The sequence below is a fragment of the Scyliorhinus canicula genome, chromosome 21, assembly GCF_902713615.1.
Source record: "Scyliorhinus canicula chromosome 21, sScyCan1.1, whole genome shotgun sequence".
In the NCBI taxonomy this organism is placed as follows: Eukaryota; Metazoa; Chordata; class Chondrichthyes; order Carcharhiniformes; family Scyliorhinidae; genus Scyliorhinus; species Scyliorhinus canicula.
This window is the reverse complement of record NC_052166.1, coordinates 1827029-1845452: the sequence shown is the minus strand read 5'-3', so window position 1 is coordinate 1845452 and position 18424 is coordinate 1827029. Positions and strand designations below refer to the sequence as shown.

The 18424-nt window shown below is 46.6% G+C and overlaps 1 protein-coding gene and 1 long non-coding RNA gene across 2 annotated transcripts in view; both read left to right on the top strand.

Annotated features, from left to right (window-relative positions):
- The window catches only part of LOC119955764 (RLA class II histocompatibility antigen, DP alpha-1 chain-like), a 182545-nt gene extending 180664 nt beyond the window's left edge, over nucleotides 1–1881 (top strand). Inside the window, exon 7 of the mRNA XM_038782297.1 lies at nucleotides 1706–1881. The gene's annotated coding sequence lies outside the window, so the exon portion shown is untranslated. The remainder of the gene's footprint in view (nucleotides 1–1705) is intronic.
- A 545-nt stretch (nucleotides 1882–2426) lies between these two features.
- LOC119955768 lies at nucleotides 2427–5921 on the top strand. The gene is made up of 2 exons (XR_005458526.1): nucleotides 2427–2943; nucleotides 5708–5921. It is a non-coding gene; the product is annotated as an uncharacterized LOC119955768 (long non-coding RNA).
- The last annotated feature ends 12503 nt before the right edge of the window (nucleotides 5922–18424 follow it).

Below are 18424 nucleotides of genomic sequence, written 5' to 3'. Positions count from 1 at the left end.
TGGGAGTGTTTGATGAGGACACTGTAGAGGGAGCTTTACTCTGTATCTAACCCCGTGCTGTACCTGTCCTGGGAGTGTTTAATGGGGACAGTGTAGAGGGAGCTTTACTCTGTATCTAACCCCATCCTGGGAATGTTTGATGGGGACAGTGTAGAGGGAGCTTTACTCTGTATCGAACCCCGTGCTGTATCTGTCCTGGGAGTGTGTGATGGGGACAGTGTAGAGGGAGCTTTACTCTGTATCTAACCCCGTGCTGTACCTGTCCTGGGAGTGTTGATGGGGACAGTGTAGAGGGAGCTTTACTCTGTATCTAACCCCGTGCTGTACCTGTCCTGGGAGTGTTTGATGGGGACAGTGTAGAGGGAGCTTTACTCTGTATCTAACCCCGTGCTGTACCTGTCCTGGGAGGGTTTGATGGGGACAGTGTAAAGCTTTACTCTGTATCTAACCCCGTGCTGTACCTGTCCTGGGAGTTTTTGATGGGAACAGTGTAGAGGGAGCTTTACTCTGTATCTAACCCCATGCTGTACCTGTCTTGGGAATGTTTGATGGCGACAGTGTAGAAGGAGCTTTACTCTGTATCTAACCCTGTGCTGTACCTGTCCTGGGAATGTTTGATGGGGACAGTGTCAAGAGAACTTTACTCTATCTAACCCCATGCTGTACCTGTCCTGGGAATGTTTGATGGGGACAGTGTAGAGGGAGCTTTACTCTGTATCTAACCCCGTGCTGTACCTGTCCTGGGAATGTTTGATGGGGACAGTGCAGAGGGAGCTTTACTCTGTATCTAACCCCGTCCTGGGAATGTTTGATGAGGACAGTGTAGAGGGAGCTTTACTCTGTATTGAACCCCGTGCTGTATCTGTCCTGGGAGTGTATGATGGGGTCAGTGCAGAGGGAGCTTTACTCTGTATCTAACCCCATGCTGTACCTATCCTGGGAATGTTTGATGGGGAGTGAGAGGGAGCGTTACTCTGTATCTAACCCCGTGCTGTACCTGTCCTGGGAATGTTTGATGGGGACAGTGCAGAGGGAGCTTTACTCTGTATCTAACCCCGTCCTGGGAGTGTGTGATGGGGACAGTGTAGAGGGAGCTTTACTCTGTATCTAACCCTGTGCTGTACCTGCCCTGGGAGTGTTTGATGGGGACAGTGTAGAGGGAGCTTTACTCTGTATCTAACCCCGTGCTGTACCTGTCCTGGGAATGTTTAATGGGGTCAGTGTAGTGGGAGCTTTACTCTGTATCTAACCCCGTGGTGTACCTGTCCTGGGAGTGTTTGATGGGGACAGTGCAGAGGGAGCTTTACTCTGTATCTAACCCTGTGCTGTACCTGCCCTGGGAGTGTTTGATGGGGACAGTGTAGAGGGAGCTTTTCCTCTGTATCTAACCCGTGCTGTACCTGTCCTGGGAATGTTTGATGGGGACAGTGTGGAGAGAGCTTTACTCTGTATCTAACCCCGTGCTGTACTTGTCCTGGGAGTGTTTGATGGGGACAGTGCAGAGGGAGCTTTACTCTATATCTAACAGCTTGCTGTACCTGTCCTGGGAGTGTTTGATGGGGACAGTGGAGAGGAGTCTTACTCTATATCTGACACTGAGAGTGTTTGATTCCAATAAGTAACACTAACAACAAGCACTGACCACCTTTGTAATACTTTTCCAGCAGTTTTGATATAATGAATAATTTTCCTGTCTTTCCCCTAGATTAGACGTCAAAAGGAGGAGGGAGAGCAACCGTCTGTTGGATGTTTTTAGTTTATTTTGTTTATCAGAATGTCATATCAAATATTAATCAAGCTTCATTAATTGTTCAAGGAGTGTTTGTACATTGCAGTCAATGTAAAGGGACTGTGGAAATCTATTAAAAACGATCAATAGACTGAATTGTATCATGCTTATGATTTCCTGGACAATGTGAGATACCTGATGAGATAATTAATGGGTAAAAATGTAAATTACACTACTCTCTAACCATCTCATTCAACCCCTCTACTTCTGTGTTGTACTGATTGTCACACAAGGGGAAATTCTAGCAGAGAGCCAGGTTGATCGTTCAGTGGTCACAGGCTCACACACAGATCCAAGGGGTTATCATTATATCCAAACACCATGATTTAAACAAGTAATCTGGACAGACAATCTGCTTCAGTGTTAAGGATTGTTGCAATGTTAGATTGGCGTGGACAGTAATGAGCCTGTGTCACCATTTGTAGAAGAGCTGTAGCAGAGGGAACTCTCCGAATATCCCGGCCAACATTCTTCCCTCAAACACCACCAAGCTTTTGAATGTTGCTGAAAAGATAGTTGTTGGAGCTTTTCACCTTGCACTCACCAGGACAAAAATAAGAATGTCAAATTTCAAACCATCACAATTTATTTTGCAAGAGGAAAAGGTGTTGATTGGTTGGCCAGTCGACTCTGATTAGTGTAAGGTATATTTGTGCAGCTGCTTCTAGCTCTGACTAAGGAGGGCGATGGGGGTGGCGGTTTAGATAACATTTAGGTTAGCAACAGTACTGTGAGTGGGCAGCTATGTAACCCGCCCAAGGCCATTGCGCGCGGAACAACCTTTATCAGTGTGTGTAACTTGAGGCTCGGCAGAATGCGCCTTCTCCAGCCATAACTCAGATGGCTGTACGTGTTACAATCCTAAGTAAAAAACTATTTGATTGAAGCCTTACTGTGTCGACTCACTCATTGAACTGAGATTTAGCCTAACAAATTGGTGACCCCGACGTTGGGGGGGAGTCGAACACAACTCCGTTTAAGATCGCAGAGACAATTAAAAGCCGGCTAAAAAGAAGGTACGGAGTCAAACCTGTTAAATCAAAACTCCAAAATTGAAATTTTAAATTGTGTAATAATTGTCTCAGTGATTGAAAAAGGAGACAAAATTAGAAGACGACCATAGCCGGACGTCAAACGCCTTGGGATTGTGACACGTAAGTGTTAAGTTAAACTTAAAAGTCCTTAAGGTGTAAGATTAATGTTATTACCTTCGACCAAATATTAGTGATAATATTTACTTAAAGTCTTTACTTAAAAAACTGTCAGATATCAGAAGTAGAGTGAGTCTTTACTTAAAAAACTGTCAGATCTCAGAAGTAGAGTGAGAAGGAAGTAGAGGCTTAGAATCGGAAAATTGTTTTGTTGCCTTAGACTGGTTATTAAGAACAGAGATCTGTCACGTGAAGGTCGGGCATTGAAAACAAAACAGTTTTGGATCTATTATCACCGGTTCATAAGAGACTTGAAATATAAATGTCCTTGAAATATAAATGTCCTTGAAATATAAATGTCCGGTAACATTAGCGCGCGAAAAGAGCATAAAAATTTAGAAGAAAAATGGCCACTGGGGGAAAACTAATGCATTAAAATTGGGTATAAAAATTGACAGAGAAAGAAATAGTTAAAACAGCCAACGTCTTAAAAAAAAAAGGACGGCACATATGGGAAAATAACCAAGTCATTAGGCTATCCGCCTTGAATCTGTATATTAATCCATGTGAGTTTAAGCTATATTCAGGCCTTTGTGTGAATATTTTCACCCCTAACATTTAGTGTAAGTCTGGAAGGATGTTGCTGAGCTGGACGCCGCTCGAGCCGGTGGACAAGGCGACTAGTCAAACCTTTGACCGCCTAAAATTAGAATCACTTGGCAAGGCGGACAGACGGTGAGGTAACATCCAATAAATCTAGTATCAAGGCCAAATGAGTAAAAAAGTCAGTTTAAAACATTTTTTTGGTTTTTGAAGAGCAAAATACTCTGGTTAAAAAAAAACAATGATCAAAGATGGGTGTGATTTCTGTGGAACAGAGAAAAATGGTGAGATACACAGAAGTAAAGATAAGACAAATAAAGTTAGAAGCACAAATGATAAATTCAACCTTCACACCATTTGGAAGACAGGCTGGTTTAAAGGAATTGAGCTCTAACTCCTTTAAGCATGTCAATAAAACGAGTAAAGATACTGCAGTAGGTTCTGCAAACTAGCATAAAGACCTCACAAAACTGCCAACAATTACGGCTAACGACTGTCCCAGAATGTCTCAAGGAGAGAAAAAAAAATCAAATTAAGTGAAGTCCAAAAGATCAGAAAGGGGCTAAAGCACTCAATTAGTTTTGTTCAGGAATGTCTGAGGATGACTAACCCCCCTCCCAAAACAAAAAAATGGGGAGGAAGATCAGTGCAAGGTTACGGTTAGAAACTTAAGAATGGATACATGTCGAGAATAACTTCAGATCGTTTCAAGCCGTCCAGATAAATTCAGCAGTAATTCAACTCACTTGAAATAAAAGAAAAATAAACATCCAGTAATGTCTCTTTCCAAAAACCGGTTAAACAACGAACATTGAAAATTGAAAGAAAGGATGGGTAATGTCTAAGGTCACATAACGGATGGAGATGGCATCATGCCAAGTTCTCCACCACTTTTGATTCTGTACAAAAATTTAACCATTTCAGCAAGCAGGTCATCTGCACAAAGAAATATACATCTCTAAGAATAGCTAATGCCTCTAAAATTAATCAGTGGAAATTGACTTAAGTGGAATGACACAGATAAAGTTTTTGAAGGAGAATGAAAAATTTTGTTCAGTATTTTAATTTTGTTCCATTTTAGAGAAAGAGAGACAGACAGAGAGTTACGTAGAGAGAGTTACGTACAGAGAGAGAGACTGATAGAGACAGTGAAAGTTGAGAGAGCGAAAGAGAACGTCAGGGAGAGACAGAGAAGGGGAGGGGTAGTTAGATAAAGAGAAAGAGCGACAAGAGTTCCAGAGAGAGAGAGAGAGAGTTTTAGGCATCTAAACTTTGTTCTGAACTATTCACAGTCTTTGTATTCAGACTTTGACTTCAGACCTTGACTTGTTACGAGCTGTGATTATTTGAAAGCTTCAAATTGTCTACGCATTGTCTTTAAAGATTATAGTTTGAGTACAGTTAACAATTTTTTTTCTTTTCAAAGGCTATAATTTTAATCAGGATGCGAGATCACGTGTGTAGGAATAGGAAAGTATTGGTTTTGTGGTGTTCAGCGGAGGTTGGGATGGTTGAAGTGCATGTGACAAATATGATCAAGCCGGTGTTTCATTAGTTCAGGGTTAAAACTTCCCTGACACAAAAAATCATCAGTAGGGTGAAACTAAACTGTCCCACAACGCAGATGTTTTAATTATGAGATTGCAGAATGACTCATAAACAACAGATGGGTAAATGAAATATGTCCATGAGTTTCAATAACATATTGTGTTCCCTGAAAAACTTGATAACGGGAATTTGGCAGCACTCCAACTTTTACTCCCAGCCATTTGAGTGAAAAATTAAAAACAAGTTTAGAGATGCGAATGGCATCATTCCAATTTATGCACCCACTATACCCCCCTTTTTGTCTCTGCAAGACAGTCAACCCTTTCAACAAGCTTTTGTGTGTAATCCAGAAGATGTCTTGACACTCCCATGCTGGTTTGCCTGCGAGTTGCTGGTTTGCCTGCGAGTTCTGGCCTTTTAAATTCTGATAAAGTAATGAACAGTCCACACAGCTGAAGATGCATTTTAATTGGAACTTACAAATCTTAAGTTTTGAATTTTCACCCTCTTAACGACCCAGGACCCAAGACCAACCCGGAGTGGGTGCAAACATGGGAAGATAGGGAAATTGAAATGAGTCAATATATCAAAATGCTCGGTAACATGGTCGCTTTAGTTTCGCAACAGGTGAACAACGCGGCCGGTGACGGAGAAGAAGGACAGGAGAGTCCGATAAAAGAAGGGGACCTGGTGTGTATCAGAAAACCCGGAAAAATCCCGTGGGCTGAGGGCATTCGCCAACCGGGAGGAACTACCTCCTAAATACCAGGACATGAAGATATTTTTGACCAAGAAGAGTACTTAGAAGCTGAAATGTGAAACTGGGGGGGGGGGAAGGGAGCGAAAGAAAAACGCGCGGGTTATAAGGGGCAAGGCAAAAATTGTATATAATGTACACCGCCCCTGGGAAGGACTTGAGACTCCGGCGGGTCGAGCCAAGAGGATGGGGGGGTCCTCACCTTCCTGAGACCTCAAGACCCAACCAGGCGGTATAGAACGCTTGGCAAAAAGGGTTTTTTATTTTCTTTTCGCGCGCGTTTCAAAACATAGGGGGCGCGGGAAGTAATTGTTGTCCTCATAAGAGGACAAAGGAGGGATTGTAAGGTATATTTGTGCAGCTGCTTCTAGCTCTGACTAAGGAGGGCGATGGGGGTGGCGGTTTAGATAACATTTAGGTTAGCAACAGTACTGTGAGTGGGCAGCTATGTAACCCGCCCAAGGCCATTGCGCGCGGAACAACCTTTATCAGTGTGTGTAACTTGAGGCTCGGCAGAATGCGCCTTCTCCAGCCATAACTCAGATGGCTGTACGTGTTACAATCCTAAGTAAAAAACTATTTGATTGAAGCCTTACTGTGTCGACTCACTCATTGAACTGAGATTTAGCCTAACATTAGTCAAGCTTTTACCATGGACAAATAAATCATGTACCATTGGCTCTTTGAGCTCCCAGATAATTAAAAAAAGTTACAAGGCTTGACATATTCTTTTTGTTTGTAGAGAACAGATACCTTTGTATGAACGCATGTCGCTTCGAGCAAGTTAAAATGAACCACATTACAAGCACAACTGATTATCTTAAATTGATTATTAGTTTAACTGTTGGTGCACTAATTACATTACGGTTTGTGGAATCTTGCTGGATAGAAAATGACTGTCACATAGTACAGTTTTTCAAACATTTTTTCCCACGCCCACATTTGGCAACCCAGCCATCCTTTGGGACCCACATTGGCCGACCTTCGCTACCCACGCCAACTGACCTCCTCGACACACGGCGACTGCATTTCGCAAAACATGCTGACCAATCTTTGCGACACACGCCATGTTCGCTTAGCTTTTAATGCGAAAGTTGAGCCTGCTTTGTCCTCATGATGTAATGTGAATCCAGTTCAAAAGAGCCGAAGGCAATAGGTGTATCAGGTACAGATTTCGGCCAGTTTTTTTGTGATGTCTTAAGCTTTATGAAAATGAAAAATCCAACCTTACAAATATAGGTTGTCGTGAAGAGCAATAACAATAAAATGAGTGTATTACTCAGCAGTGAATACTCCTGGGAGATGCTACACCAGAATCCTGATAGCCTTGTGGGCTTTTGGTGCATTTTTAATGTGATATTACAGGTAAGCTGCAGCAGGGCAGACTTTTAATCAGGAGTCCGCTCTAAGATTTTAAAAATCAATTTAGTGTCCAATTCTTTTTTTTTCAAATTAAGGGCCAATTTAGTGTGGCCAATCCACCGACCTTGCACATCTTTTGGGTTGTGGGGTGAGATCCACGCAGACACGGGGAAAATGTGCAAACTCCCCAGACAGTGACCCAGGGCCGGGATCGAACCCAGGTCCTTGGCACCGTGATGCAGCAGTGCTAACCACTGTGCTGCGGTGCAGTCTGAGTCAGCTCTAAATTAATAACTGACTCTGGTGCCTCACCTTATTTGCATTGTCACAATTGACAAAACCATATCTATAGAAATCATCTTTATATTTCTTTGTTCTGAATTAAGTTTCTTTTTACAGGGCCATTAACAAGAGACCCAGGATCTCTAACACTACCACTGCTCTGTCCTGCCCTGACTTTCCTGTGCAGCTCTCTCCAGCAGATTGTGTTGTGAGATGCTCTCCAATCGGTACACTGCCGATGGCCATCTCTTACTTTAAAAAAAACATTGATCTTCATAGTTCACTTTGCCTTTCTTGCAAGCAGCTGCAAATTGAAGCAACTCTGATCCCTACTTTGGCACCAAAAGCATGTCCCGGGTGGCGTTTACATCAATTCTATGTGCAGGGCATGTGACTTACTCTCTGCTGTCACTTCTGGCTGTCAGACTCCACACAGCCTAATCTGTATCTACATTTAAAAAGCAACAGCGGCCACAACTCTCCATGTAAAAGCCAGTAGCGACAGTTTGGCACTTCTCCTGTGATAGGGATCACCGTGGGAATGGGGGAACTGATCGCTCCACCCGACATCTGCCCGCCGCCCACCGTAGGCCGTGACCCTATCTTTGAAAAACCCTGACGTAGTATGTCCCTGGAAGATACCTGGTTAAGTGGCATCGGAGAAATGCCAAGGAATCCTAAAAGCAAGTCCAGAAATGGGAGCAGTTCACTGATGATTGGACAATGTTCAGCACTATTCACAACTCTTCAAGCAATCCACATGCAAATGCAGAAAAAAACAGGAAAGAAATCCAGGTTTCGGGCTGCCCATTAGCAAGTTACATTCTCGCCACCCACGTACCAGGCAATCAACACCCCCAACAAGAGGGGATCTTTTTTTTTTATTTCGAGTACCCAATTCATTTATACCAATTAAGGGGCAATTTAGCGTGGCCAATCCACCCAGCTTGCATATTTGTGGGTTGTGGGGGCAAAACCCACGCAGACACAGGGAGAATGTGCAAACTCCACACGGACAGTGACACAGAGCCGGGATCAAACCTGGGACCTCAGCACTGTGAGGCCACAGTGCTAACCCACTGCACCACCGTGCTACCCACAAGAGAGGGTCTAACCATCTCTCTTTGCCACTCAATGGTTTTACCACCACTGATTACCCCACTATCAACATCCTGGAGGAGGAGGGGGTTACCATTGATCAGATACTGAACTGGACTAGCTATATAAATACTCTGGTGACAAGAGCAGGTCAGAGGCTGGGAATCCTGCGGAGAGTAACTCACCTCTTGACTCCCCAAAGCATGTCTAACATGTACAAGGCACAAGTCAGGAGTGTGATGGAAACTCTCCACTTTCCTGGATGTGCAGCTCCAACAACACTCCAAGAAGCTCAACACCGTCCAGGACAACCAGCTTGATTGGCGCCCATCCCCAAAACATTCATTCCTTCCACCACCAACACACAGTAGCAGCCATGTGTACGATTTACACCGCGTGTAGTCCTGTGTCAAAATTCAATCCTACTCACCTGGTGTACTGAAAAAGCTTGAGAAGATATTCGGCACGGTCTTAGAATTTCATCCCTTATTCTAACTTATGCGGCTCCCAGATAGGAGAATAAGCGACGTTAATGAGAAAAGGGTGTATAATAGATTAACCCTTGCTGCACTGAAGAACAGTCTTTGATCCTGGATTAGTGATAAGTGTCCCTCAATTCAGATTTGGCATCAAATTATTCTGGTATGTACCCGATGGAGTTTTTAACTTGCTTACTCCATTCTAAATCAGATACATTCCAGAAAGTGTGGGACCTCCTATCTCAAATTTATAGCTTCGGCTATGTCGGACTTGCCCCTGCAAGGATTTATGTAGCACTATTTTGAATTCTCTGTACGTGAAGGTGTGTATCATATTACCATGTCTACATCCTCTTCTTTATTTTCTAGATTATCCGTTTTTTTTATATTGTATGTTTGAACACACTGGGCGGGTTCTCCAGCCATGTCCGTCCAGCGACTGTAATAAGAATAAGAATAATATAATAATCGCTCATTGTCACAAGCAGGTTTCAATGAAGTTACTGTGAAAAGTCCGTGAATTCCCGCCCAAGGTCAATGGACCTTTACATAGTCCGCATCCCGTCTGTGGCGGGCGGGGCGGAGGAATCCAGCCCACTAAGTTTAAGAACTAATTGTGCTGGCGTTGTCCTGCCTTTTTCTGCACTCATGCATGCAGAAGCATTTACGCTGCACTGTGCCAATTTTGAGTGTTTGAAAAATGAAACTCAAATCAAATATATAAAAAAAGGATCAATCCAGTTTATCTCACTTTCCCTTTGCTCCCCATATTCTCCTGTATGCACAATAATTCTAAATTAAAGTTATTATCAGTCCTATATCTGGACATTATATTACAGGCAGGGAATGACTTGAGAGAAGCGCAACACAGCAATAGATAGCCGTTAATCCAGGGTCAGTGTGAGTATCACATCACCTCCTAGTTAGAAGGTTGTGGTTTTCAGGACTTGGCCACATAACCTCAGCGCAATCACCAGCGTGGGTGACAGGGTTTTGCACAATCAAAGGATGTGATATTAAGCCGGGGGTTGTTCTGCCTCTTTAAGGGACTGTTCAAAGTATTTATTCGGAGCATGGCTTTCGGGAAACATAGAGGGTAGGACTTTGGCTCTCTTTATGAGACACAGGCTGCAGGTAATGGATACACTGGTTGTGATCATCTTCAACGTCCTAGATTCTGGACGGGCATCAGTGAACTGGAAGGGAGCTAATCTAACAGCAGTATTCAAGAAAGAAGGGAGAGGGAACAACAGCCATACATTTTCTTTTTGCTTTATCCCGTCCTACACCCCTCCTGTCATCATTCCTCGCGTCTCAGGTTCAGGCCCTTCCAAATCCTATCCCCAAACCTCTCCTGTGCTCCTCGACCACCCTGTCACAGGCTTGACGTCCTCTGAGATAAGCCTACAGCTTCTCTCTGTACCTCCCTTGGCATCCTCAGGGCGGTCCATCGAGGATTCTTCGGTTCCCCCAGCCATGTGTTTCTCAGCAGTGTGCCGTTTACTGGTGTTGGGATTCTCTATACAATGGGAATTTTCATTAAACCAACCCACACCACTGGGAAACCCATGGTGGAGGTGCGTTGGCGATGGGAACAAAGAATCCCAACAACTGGAGACTCCTAGCCAATATCATGCGGATGTTGGAAATCTGAAGCAGGAACAGAGAATGACAGAAATACTTAGCAAAGTCAGACAGCATCTCTGGAGTGAGAAACAGATAAAATCAACAGTATCTTGTGGAGGCAATGGGGGGGGGGGGGGGGGTCTTTGCGACTTGTGTTCCCCGCCCATTATTCTGTGAGTACCAGCAATGGTGGCATGAGGTCCTTATGTGGGCATTAATTAATCAGGGTTCCCGCCTGAGGAACCATTGCCCCACCCCTGCAACCAAACACACCACGGATTCTGCCCAATGTTTCAGTTTGACATCCTTTCTTCAGAGCTGACCTGCTGAGTATTTTCAGCACGCTCTGTTTTCAGAACGAGCATAGAACATACAGCGCAGAAGGAGGCCATTCGGCCCATCGAGTCTGCACCGACCCACTTAAGGACTCACTTCCACCCTGTCCCCGTAACCCAATAACCGCGCCTAACCTTTTTGGTCACTAAGGGCAATTTATCATGGCCAATCCACCTACCCTGCACGTCTTTGGGCTGTGGGAGGAAACCAGAGCACCCGGAGGAAACCCACGCAGACAGGGGGTGAATGTGCAGACTCCACACAGACAGTGGCCCAGCAGGGAATCGAACCTGGGACCCTGGTGCTGTGAAGCCACAGTGCTATCCACTTGTGCTACCGTGCTGCCCTATTGTTACATCACTTTAGTTTCACTGGGATGACAGACATGCTTTGTTGGTTTGATGAACAGGCTTTGGAAGCCAAATAGCTTTGCAAGCTGTGGAAAGTCCCTGAAAAATCAGAACAACGCAGGTGGATATCACTTACGTCAAACAAGTTAATCTTGCTTGACTTGGTCCACTTAGTTACAGTAAACCTTCCTGCTCATAAAGGTTCATTGTTTCACTATAATTACCCTGTAATATGATTCCATTCAGTGAATTTGTTTCTTAAGGAGAGTGTGTGACACCATCTTGGATAGGAAGATATCTTTCCAGGTGTTCTTTGCATTCTGTGCTTCTCAGTCAGACGCAGCATAGATGCAGAATCGAGCTCAGTCCTGCCCTCCAGGCAGGGTTCTACTCTGACCTCGCCTTTTCGATATTTTCTTTCTCCAAACCCGTCCTCTTCTCTCTGAGCCAGTTTGCAGCCAGCTGTGACAAAGCACATACTAAACCCGGATCCATGAGGTATGATTCTCGACCCACCTCAAACAACTTTGCTGAATTTGCTGCTAAACAGAACTGAATCACAATCAGTTGCAGGCTGCATGTAGAACTCACTGTAACGGGGAGTTGAAGTAAATATCGTAGATAAGGGCAATCTGGATAAACGGATGCAGGAGAAATGAAGGAACGAGGATAAATTAATACAATGAGATAGCAAAATATGAGAAGAGGCTTGTTTGGAGTCGACCAGAAGAGACCAATTGAGCCGAATATAGTCATAGAATCAAACAGAACAGAAGAGGTCATTCAGCCCATCGAGTCAGCACCAACAAAGCAACATTATGGGCGGTAACACCATCTTCGCTCTGTTCGGTTTCCCCGCCTATGTCCACAGCGATCGGGGATCCTCATTCATTTTTTTTTATTTTTAAAAAATAAATTTAGAGTACCCAATTATTTTTCCAATTAAGGGGCAATTTAGCGTGGCCAATCCACCTACCCTGCACATCCTTTGGGTTGTGGGAGTGAAACCCACGCAGACACGGGGAGAAAGTGCAAATTTCACACAGACAGTGACCCAGGGCCGGGATTCGAACCCGGGTTCTCAGCGCCGTGAGGCAGCAATGCTAACCACTGTGCCACCATGCTGCCCCTGGAGATCCTCATTCATGAGCGATGAGCTGCACCAGTATCTGCTCAACAGAGGCATTGCCTCGAGCAGGATGACCAGCTACAACCCCAGGGGGAACGGGCAGGTGGAGCGGGAGAATGGGACGGTCTGGAGGGCCGTCCAGCTGGCCCTATGGTCCAGAAAGCTCCTGGCCTCCCGCTGGCAGGAGGTCCTCTCTGACGCACTTCACTCTATTCGGTCGCTCCTGTGCACCGCGACTAATGAAACCCCCCCATGAACGTCTCTGGCTTTCCTAGGAAGTCCACCTCCGGGATTTCACTCCCAACATTGCTGGCAGCTCCAGGAACCATTCTCCTCCGTAGACACGTGCGACTCCACAAGGCGGACTTGTTGGTTGAGAGGGTACAGCTACTCCACGCCAACCCGCAGTGCGCTTGCATAGCGTACCCCGATGGCCGCCAAGACACAGTCTCCCTCAGGGACCTGGCACCAGCTGGTTCCACACCCCCCCCCCCCCCCCCCCCCCGGTGCCACCCTTCCACGGCGCACCCCACCGCAGCCCCCGCTCCGGGACAATCCATCCTCCCCTTGCTCCCATCCGGGGATGAAGAGGATTTCGACACGCTTCGAGAGTCACCGAAGACAAAGCCGCCGCCTGAGTCGCCACCAGCACTGCGGCGCTCTCAACGGCAGATCAAGGCACCAGACCGCCTGAATTTGTAATATTATCTGTAATTTCAAACACAACTTTCTGTATATAGTTCTATACCATCCCCGCTGGACTCATTCTTTAACAGGGGGTGAATGTGGTAGTCATCACTGATGTATATACTGTATATATGTGTGCGTTTTACGGTAAGGCCCCTGCAGTACAGGTACGGGGGTAGATCCCTGCCTGCTGGCTCTGCCCAGTAGGCGGAGTAATGTGTGTGCTCCCCGTACAGCAGCCATTTCGTCAGCTGCTGTAGGAGGCCACACACCTCAGTATAATAAAACCTCGATTACATTCTACTCTCATCTTCTCATAATTGATAGTGCATCAGGAGTGGCCTGGAAAGGCACCCATACAACCAGTGGCACTAAGTTCACAGTGGGCAGTCAGCGGGGTGCGCAGCTGTATTGCTGCCTTGTAAGCTGCGGCAAAGTTGGTCCGTGCCTGTCCACCCCGAACCCATGGCCCACCTCCTGGCCACACCCCGCTACTCCCCCCGGCCCCGGCAGAAGCCCCTTGGCTAGCTGCACAACTGTCAGCACACTATAGCGATGTTGGACACTTTTCATACCCCCTCAGCATTTCAAATACCACAAGGAGCACCGCAGAGGGCCTAGGAATCGCTGGGTCAGGCCGTTAATGATATCCCAATGGCATTTCCTGTACAATTTGCATACCCATGCCGCTGACGAGGAATTGGAGCACTGACCACGATTTTCGGCTGACGCGCAAATCTCCGCCCAATTGTGTTTTGCGATTCCAGAGTCACTGGACGTAGAATTCCCCCCATTATCTTGTATTCCCACCATGCTTATTTATTCAAAGAACAAAGAACGAAGAACAGTACAGCACAGGAACAGGCCCTTCGGCCCTCCAAGTCTGCGCCGACCATGCTGCCCGTCTGAACTAAAATCTTCTACACTTCCTGGGTCTGTATCCCTCTATTCATGTATTTCTCAAGATGCCCCTTAAACGTCACTATCGTCCCTGCTTCCACCACCTCCTCCGGCAGCGAGTTCCAGGCATCCACTATCCTCTGTGTAAAAACCTTGCCTCGTAAATTTACTCTAAACCTTGCCCCTCGCACCTTAAACATATGCCCCCTAGTAATTGACCCCTCTACCCTGGGAAAAAGTCTCGGACAATCCACTCTGTCTATGCCCCTCGTAATTTTGTCGACCTCTATCAAGTCGCCCCTCAACCTCCGTCGTTCCAGTGAGAACAAACCGAGTTTATTCAGCCTCTCCTCATAGCTAATGCCCTCCATACCAGGCAACATCCTGGTAAATCTCTTCTGCACCCTCTCTGAAGCCACCACATCCTTCTGGTTGTGTGGCGACCAGAATTGAACACGATACTCCAAGTGTGGCCTAACTAAGGTTCTATACAGCTACAACATGAATTGCCAATTTTTATATTCCAATGCCCCGGCCAATGAAGGCAAGCATGCCATATGCCTTCTTGACTACCTTCTCCACCTGTGTTGCCCCTTTCAGTGACCTGTGGACCTGCACACCTAGATCTCTCTGACTGTCAATACTCTTGAGGGTTCGACCATTCACTGTATATTCCCTACCTGCATTCGACCTTCCAAAATGCATGACCTCATATTTGTCCGGGTTAAACTCCATCTGCCATCTCTCTGCCCATTCTCGGTTATGGGCATCACTGGCGAACCTGGCATCTATTGCTCCCCCTTAATTGTCACTTCAGAAAATGGTGGCGAGCCACCTTCTCGAATATAGCTTGTTCAGCAATATCAGAGGGTCAACTACATTGCTGTAGGTCTGGGGCCAGACCGGGTAAGGAGAGCAGATTTCCTTCCCCAAAAGACATTAGTGAAGCAGATGGGATTTTTCGTGGATGGTCACCAATACAGAGTCCAGCTTTTATTTCCACATTTTTTTAATGAATTGAATTTACATCGCCCACCCAACTGCTGTGCTGGGATTTGAACCCATATCCAACAATCCTTGAGATGACTAGTCCAGTCACTGCTATGCTCCCACCCATTGGCCCACTGCCCATGATGTCTCTCCACTGTCACTTTTGGAAGAGAATGGGATTTTGTTTCTGTTTTGAGTTCTGATTACTCCTGTGTTTCAATTACTCTCAATATTTTATTGTGTCCACTTCCTTATTGTCCGAGAGCCAGTTACTCAGGTGATTTCCCAAAAATCAGTGACACACGACAGGAATGTGAGAAAGGTAAGAGCGCAGTTTCGAAAAATAGTCCAAATGATGGATCATTGACGAATCGTGATGATTGATCTACAAGAGACCCATAAATGGCACAAGAAACACATGCCAACTGGTGGAGCTTTGGAAATGGTTCGATGATAGAAATCTTAACCAAATCATTAATAACTGCACACAATGTCAGGGGTTTCGATCACAGATTTAACCATCAGAGGGTCAGTGCTGAGGGAGCGCCTCACTGCCGCAGGTCAGTCCTGAGGGAGCACCTCACTGCTGTAGGGTCAGTGCTGAGGGGGCACCTCACTGTCAGAGGGTCAGTGCTGAGAGAGCGATGCACTGTCAGAGGGTCAGTACTGAGGGAGCACCGCACTGTCAGTACTGAGGGAGCGCAGCACTGTCAGAGGGTCAGTACTGAGGGTGCCGCACTGTCAGAGGGTCAGTACTGAGGGAGTGCTGCACTGTCAGAGGGTCAGTACTGAGGGAGTGCCGCACTGTCAGAGGGTCAGTACAGAGGGAGTGCTGCACTGTCAGAGGGTCAGTACTGAGAGAGCGATGCACTGTCAGAGGGTCAGTACTGAGGGAGTGCTCCACTGTCAGAGGGTCAGTACTGAGGGAGTGCCGCACTGTCAGAGGGTCAGTACTGAGGGAGTGCTGCACTGTCAGAGGGTCAGTACTGAGGGAGCACCGCACTGTCAGTGTCAGTACTGAGGGAGCGCAGCACTGTCAGAGGGTCAGTACTGAGGGTGCCGCACTGTCAGAGGGTCAGTACTGAGGGAGTGCTGCACTGTCGGAGGGTCAGTGCTGAGGGAGTGCCGCACTGTCAGAGGGTCAGTACTGAGGGTGCCGCACTGTCAGAGGGTCAGTACTGAGGGAGTGCTGCACTGTTAGAGGGTCAGTACTGAGGGAGTGCTGCACTGTCAGAGGGTCAGTACTGAGGGAGTGCCGCACTGTCAGAGGGTCAGTACTGAGGGAGCGATGCACTGTCAGAGGGTCAGTACTGAGGGAGCACCGCACTGTCAGTGTCAGTACTGAGGGAGCGCAGCACTGTCAGAGGGTCAGTACTGAGGGAGCGCAGCACTGTCAGAGGGTCAGTGTTGAGGGAGAGCTACACTGTCCTGTGTGGAAATCATTCATTATGTTCAGTTCATGGAGTTGTCAGCGCCTTTATTCCCTGTACTGAAGCTGGACAAAATCGTCCGCCTGTGGCGATTACAAGTTAGTAAACAAGGCCTCTCATTTGGACGGGTTCCCGATGCCCCGTATGGAGGACCCCGACGCGAAGTTGGCTGGAGGAACTGGACACGAGTCACGCATAGATCCAGTTGGAGCCAGACACAACATCCAGAAGCTTTGTGACCAGCAATACCATAGGTGTCTTTACACTTATGTAAGGTTTCCATCCATATCATCTGCTTGTGCGGTTTTCAGAGGGTTATGGAAAGGCTTCCAATGGTGGCACTTTACTTGGATATTGTCCTGATCAAAGGAGTACCTGAACAACTTGGAGGAAGTCCACTGCTGGTTCTCTGAGGCAGGTGTAAGTGCATTTCTCATGCAAAAGAAGTCAAGTGCCTGTGGTACCTTGCACCCAATTGAGGAGAAGGTACGGGCCATCAAACAAGCTCCCAGGCCTGAGACTGTGGACAAACTACGGTCATTCTTCGGACTCGTAAATTATTACTGAACATTCAGTAATTCAGCCTCCCATTCCCGAGCCACCTGGATACCCAGATATCAAAAACTCTTTTCTAACATTCTAAACAGCAGCTCTCCCAGTCTCTTCTCCTGCCCTCTTGAACATCTCGCTTTTCCACATGTTCAATTTATACCCCCAAAAATTACCAAATTCCCCTAGGATCCGCATAACTTCCCTCATCCCCTCCAATGGGTCTGAAATATACAAGAGCCGGTCATCCACATAAAGCAAGACACGGTGCTCCACCCTCCCCAACCCGAACCAGCTCTTTCCGGTTCCTAGAGGCTCTTAACGCTATGGCCAGTGGCTCTATGGCCAGAGCAAACAGCAACAGAGAGAGGGGGCATCCTTGCCTCGTCCCTCGGTGTAGTTTGAAATACCCCGACCTCAACCGGTTTGTACGCACACTTACACTAGCTACTGGTGCCTGATAGAGCAACCGCACCTAGTCAATGAAGCCCTCACCAAACCCAAACCTTCCAAGCACCTCCCACAGGTAATCCAACTCCACCTGATCAAAAGCCTTCTCCGCATCCATCGCGACCACCACTTCCATCTCCTCTCCTTCTGAGGGCATCATAATAACATTTAAAAGCCTTTGAATATTGACCGTGAGTTGCCTGCCCTTTACAAATCCCATCTGGTCTTCCCCTATCAACACCGGGACACAATCCTCCATCCTTGTGGCTAATACCTTAGCCGGCAGTTTGGCATCAACATTCAGTAGGGAAATCGGCCTGTGTGACCCGCATTGCTCCAGATCCTTCTCCCGTTTCAGGATCAATGAAATCGAGGCCTATGACATTGTTGGGGGGAGGACTCCCTTCTCTCTTGCTTCAATAAATGTCCTCACCAGCAGTGGGCTCAATACATCCGAAAACTTCTTATAGAATTCTACCGGGTAGTCATCCGGCCCCAGGGCCTTGCCCAACTGCAGGCCCTCCAGCACCTGCATTATTTCCTCAATTTCTTTTTTTTTTTTTTTTTTTCTCTTTTTTTTTTAAATTTAGATTAGCCAATTATTTTTTCCAATTAAGGGGCAATTTAGCGTGGCCAATCCACCTACTCTGCACATTTTTGGGTTGTGGGGGCGAAACCCACGTAGACACGGGGAGAACGTGCAAACTCCACACGGACAGTGACCCAGAGCCGGGATCGAACCTGGGACCTCAGCGCCGTGAGGCGGTTGTGCTAACCACTAGGCCACCGTGCTGCCCCTATTTCCTCAATTTCAAGTGGAGCTCCCAGCCCTTCCACCAGATCCTCATCCACCCTCGGGAACCTCAACTAACCCAAAAACTGCCTCATCCTCTCCATCACAGCCGGGG